The sequence below is a fragment of the Mastigoproctus giganteus genome, chromosome 12, assembly GCF_048544385.1.
Source record: "Mastigoproctus giganteus isolate SK-2022 chromosome 12, ASM4854438v1, whole genome shotgun sequence".
NCBI classification, from domain to species: domain Eukaryota; kingdom Metazoa; phylum Arthropoda; class Arachnida; order Uropygi; family Thelyphonidae; genus Mastigoproctus; species Mastigoproctus giganteus.
In genome coordinates this window covers 103,689,784-103,695,783 of record NC_143586.1, presented here as the reverse complement: position 1 = coordinate 103,695,783, position 6,000 = coordinate 103,689,784, and positions in this window count along the sequence as shown.

Below are 6,000 nucleotides of genomic sequence, written 5' to 3'. Positions count from 1 at the left end.
TGTAGTACTTTACATTTGTCAATGTTAAACTTCATTTGCCACCTCTCAGCCCATCTGCTCAACCTTTCCAGATCCTGTTGCAGCAGCATAGTGACAGTAGTGTCCTTGACAACCCTGCCAACCTTTGTATCGTCTGCAAACTTGGACATTAATCCCGATATACCATCATCAATATCATTTATAAATACAGAAAACAATAATGGACCCAACACTGAGTCCTGAGGGACTCCACTAATAACATCAGTCCACGATGAGCAGTGTCCATTGATTACCACTCTCTGTCTTCTCCCCCTCAACCACCCCTTTATCCATAGCAGCAATTTGCCTCCAATGTCACACTGCTCCAATTTGTGTAGCAGTCTTCCATGTGCAACAGTATCAAAAGCCTTTCTAAGATCCAAGTATATAATATCAAAGTTATTCCCTGCATCCAGTTCTTTTGTGACTGCATCATAGTATCCAATCAAGTTGGTCAGGCAAGACTTCCCCTTAACAAAACCATGCTGTGTCTGAGCTATAACTGAAGTCTTGTCTAAATGATCCTGCAGTGCGTCTTTAACCAGTGCCTCCATTAATTTTCCTGGAACAGAAGTTAAGCTCACAGGTCTATAATTACTTGTGTCAGCCTTTGATCCTCCTTTGTGAATTGGGGTCACATTTGCACATTTCCAGTCTATGGGTACCTCCCCTGAGTCCAAGGAAGCTCTCATAATTATGGCTAAGGATTTGCTTACTTCCTTTGCTGCCTCCTTTAATATAACTGGATAGATCCCATCCACCCCGGGTGCCTTTCTTGTGTTTATCTTCAACAGTTTCTCCTCCACTTTACTCCCAGTTATTTCAAGATTCTGTAACTTACTGCTAGAGTTGAATACACCTCTGGCATTCCCCTCGCTGAATAACTCCTCATGTGTGAATGTCGATGCAAAATATTCATTTAGTTTGTTAGCCACCTGAGCAGGATCATCAACACTTGACCCATCAATATCAAGTGGACCAATCTGATTCATCCCTTTCCTTCTAGAGTTTACATAAGTAAAGAACTCTTTGCTGTTTTTCTTTGCATCCCTTGCCAAGGATTTCTCGTAATCTGCCTTCGCCTGCCTAACCTCCTTTGTAACTTGGTTGCATATCAACTTGTGTCTATCATAGGCTTCTGTGTCATGTGTTAATTTGTAAGTATCCCATGCATTTTTCTTCTCTGCCATATGCCTCATTAGTTCATCTGACATCCATTTTGGCCTAAACCTTGAACAATATTTCTTAGTTGGTATGTAAAGCCTAGTAGCTTCCAAGATAAGTTCTTTGAATGCTTCCCATTTTGAATTTGCTGTTGGTAACATCATCAGTTGGTCCCACTGTATAGAATTTAAATACTGTCTCAGTCCATCGTAGTCGCCTTTACGGAAGCAATAACCCTTCCCTTTACCCCTAATGGTAGTTACCTCTTTGAGTAAATCCCACTTCAGCACACTGTGATCACTGCCACCTAGTGGTTCATTTATCTGCAGATTCTTAATGCATGAAGAATCACTGCTGATAATCAAATCAAGAGTATTACTCCCTCTAGTTGCCTCCCGAACATGCTGATGTAGAAAACAATCATCCAATAAATCCACAAAAGCCCTGCTAGTGTGTGAGTATCCAGCCCCCAAATTCCAGTCAATATCTGGGAAATTAAAATCTCCCATTATAAGACACTCTGATTTACTGGCCCACTCTATTTCCCTGTACAGTTCCTTATTATACTCATCAGAGTCATTAGGCCTATAGCACACTCCTACTCTCAATTTTGATCTCCCAATGTTTATGTCACACCAAACTGACTCCACACTGCACTGTCCAGCGATGTCGACTGGCTTCACTTCCTTGGTTTTTATGTGTTTCTTAACTAATAGCATAACACCTCCCCCCTTCCTATCCTGTCTATCCTTTCTGTAGACGTTGTACTCCCCAAATTGCAGTTCCGCATCCCTTATATCTGTGTGACACCACGTCTCTGATATCCCAACAATATCTGCCTTCGATGTTTTGAGCAATACCTCAAATTCATCAAATTTATTTACTAAACTCCTAGCATTGGTGTACACGCAAGTATACCTGCACCTGTTTCTATTCTTAGCTACCCTAACACAACCCATGTGTTTACTTGTACCACAATGGCTCCCAGCAGTCTCTGAAATACCATGAATCTTGTTTTTCAGGCTTCTGCTCATTCTAATAGAAGCAGTGCAAGAATCTCTTTCACCTCTGCCAGTGGCTACTGTCAATCTATTGGTCTTTGTCTCCCCCCGAGCTAGCAGTTTTCCGACCCACCTAACACTGCCTCGATAGCATCAGCAAATATTCTTGCACCCTTTCTATTTAAGTGTATCCCATCCCTGTTGAAGCAATCTCTCCTGTTAACAAGTACAGTCCAGGCTGAAAAAAATTCTACCCCTTGAGCCTTGCACAATCTCTCCAGGGCCGAATTGATCGACAAGGCTCTCATCATATACTCCCTCCTATCGTGTCTGGGCAGAATTGCAGACACTTTCAAATTCAACCCTAATTCTCGGCTTTTGTTCAACAGTGACCTGTACTTGTTAAGTAATTCTGCCGGTCTCCTACTCTTAATATTATTAGTGCCAACGTGTACAACTATATCACCTTTTGTGCCCTTAAAAGATGATATTCGCTCTACAACGTCAGTGGAGATTCAGTGGAGATCTCCACAAATTGGAAATGTACAAATGTATCCCCAGTTCACAAAGGGGGAGATCAATGAGGGATGCAAATAATTATAGACCTGTTAGTCAGTGGTGAGCTATAGAGGGCTCGCGAGAGCCCATTGTTATTTTTTTTTTGAAAATTTGCGAGCCCATTGTTGAGACGATCATTTATTTTACAAATGAAATCCTGGATGCAATTATTGCATATCCAGGCCGAAACTATTGTGGGACGAACGGGTGCCCATTCCCAGCATTTTAAAGGCACAATCGATCAGTTATGTATTTTAAAATTGCATCGTTTTTGATTTAATTAAAGTCAGACCTCTGTTTAATGAACTTCTTTATAGCGAATTTTTTGATTCCCCTTGGTTTCCGTTGAACGAAGACAATTTCCATGTAATGAACGGATTAGTTGAGACAAATTTGTATGCATTGTTCTCACCTCTGACCTTTAGGTTTTTTTGTTAGCTGTTGGCGCATCGGCTTCTATGGCCCTAACGCACCTCCAAGATTTTTGCAGTACTCTGATCCAAGCCCGAAGCAGGATTCGAACCCGCGACGTTTGGGTTGCCCAGCCAGGCACTTTACCCACCTGGCTAGCCTTTAGGTAATTAGAAAGCGCGAATTAAGGGTGAAAGGGATTACCGTTCCACAACATTAGTGGTGTCCGTAAAACTTATGCAGCCACATTCCGAGAAGTAGCGCTAGTCAATATGCTTTCCATAGCATTATGATCAGAGGATTAAGAAGATTCCTGACATGGATAATAGCCTCCGGTCAACCTGTGTTGTGGTTCCCCTTTACTCCAACAAACAGGCGTATGTTTTTCGGAGAAGTGAGTGATCCATGCCTTCCAGTAAATTTCTCCTGTCTATGTTTACACGGTCACAGTAGCTGAATATCTGAGTGATTCCGATATTTTGCAGTATTCAAAGAACTAGTGACAGTAGCAACATAGGGGGAGGGGATTGAGGAAACTAAGATATTATATAAACTTTACGAAGATGAAATGTTGACAGATTTTGAAACTTTGTCGAGCCTTTCACTGCATAGAAAATGTTCTAAAATATAATGGCATACAGGCAATAATTAAAAAAAAAAAAACTGTATTACCAATCTCCAAAAAACTAGTGCGAATTAAGGATGATTGCTAAAGAACTTGATGTGGAAACTACAAAGATCAGGCGTGTGTTGAGCTACGAAGAGCAGCTTGTAGCCTGCGAATGGTACGCGAATTAAGGGAATTATCCTGCATTGTGCAAACATTTTGAATCAAAGGACGGTGTAGCCCAGGCATGCGAGTGCATAAATAGACGTGCCTTGAGTGACCCGGGTTCAAGCACCGTGACTACTGAATACAGTGCTGTTCCTTGTATTCTCTCTACCTTGTGAACTCCTCTGACCGTGTGGTCGCCCTGGAGTATAAACAGAAAATTTATTTTTATTTGGGATTGTTAAAGCGACTTTTAAATCTGGAATTTCTTAACTGTTTAGCACTAATGATTGACATCCTGCAGGAGCTCTCTTACATTTCAGAAGTTTTACAGATTCACTATGGCAAAAGCAGATAAATTAATTATTCGAACTATCAATGCTATTGCTAATTTGAAAAATTGTGAAGGAAAATATGAAGCTAAAATTGAGAACATATTGAAGTGGAAAGAATTTGAAGGAATCAAAATCGAAAGTAAGAACAGTAAAATTACCTCTTGACAAGTTATTAAATGCATTGTTTTATCCTTAAAGGATAAGTTATTAATGCAACAGGGTGATTTTAAATTAAATAAAGAAAATAATTATACCATTGAAAGAAATTTTAAACGTATTCTACCGGAAATCGTGAAATTTTAAAGAACTTTTGTCTCGGTGACAAGACTGTGAAAATCGAATAAGAAATTTGTTTTCTGATAAAATATGAAATAAAAATTAATGATTTTAGAGATTTTGTCGAAGACAGTTTATCTTTAAAATCAAGTGAAATTCCCTTTACAATTAGAATACCAGAAATATTTTTGAAACCATTGCAATTAGCAGTGCTGAAACTGAGCGAGCTTTCAGCGTAATGAATAATATCGTGTGAATGAATGAATGAATAATGTTGAAAATTAAACACGTTTCAGATTATGATGACCATACATCTAAATGGAAAACCATTACTTCAATTTTATCTGGATTGTCATGTCAATATTAATAAAGAAGTAAATTTCATATGGCAATTTTTAAAAGAAAATTTTCTTTTAAATTTTCCCCATTTTTCCCATAGGGCCTGTTTATATTGCATGAGGGTTTCTAGGAACACAACTATCGTGCCACATTGAGGACTGACTGTACTTGCTTGGCGGGCGGTTTGAAACTTATGAACCATTTATTTATGTGAATATTTGTGCAATATTTTTTTCATGTAATCTGTGATTTTTGTGTACTTTTTCTAGAACAGTTTGTTTTTTATGTAATATTTGTTTTTATATCCTAGAATGTTTTGTGATAATTCGTTATTTGTAATATGGGAAATATTTTTGTTATTTTTTATTCGCAATATTAAAATTTTATCATGAAAAAAATGTATCCATTATATTTCCCTAGTTGTAAAAAAAAGAATAAAAAAGTTGCGTGTCTGCCGAGCACGAGCAGTAGATGGTTTTATGTGAAACATCCATTTGGATGGGGGGGGGGGTACCTGCCGATCAGATTTACCCATTAGGTACCCCACCTCCAAAAGAATGTTTCACATCAAAAAGTTGGCAAAAGTGCGAGCCCATTGTTAAAATATTCACAGCTCCCCACTGACCAAATACGGAGAATGCGGAAAGGTCAGGGAAGGATCACCGCACATCCCGGAGCAATATGGCCTTAGTTGCTAATGCTCCTAAAAACAAACAAAACAGCTCCCCACTGCTGTTAGTTTAACTTCTGTTCCAGGGAAAATAATTGAGTCACTGGTAAAAGAAGTAATGAAGGTCATCTAGACAAGGCTGCAATTATACTCCAGTTTCTGCATGGATTTCTTAAGTGTTGATCTTGTTTGATCAATCTGATTGAATATTATAATGCAGAAACTGAATAAAGGAACTGGATGCAAAAAATAAGTTTAACATCATATACAATAAGATCCCCGTATCCATGGGGGGGGTCTTACTGTATATGACAAGACCTACCGTGTATATAAGCCTGGTGACCCCACATATAACGTGATTTTCTTGTACATACATACATACGTATAATAAAGTTTAATTGATAAATTAAACACGCAGTAAGACATAATCAACATTAAATATGGCAATAATAGACA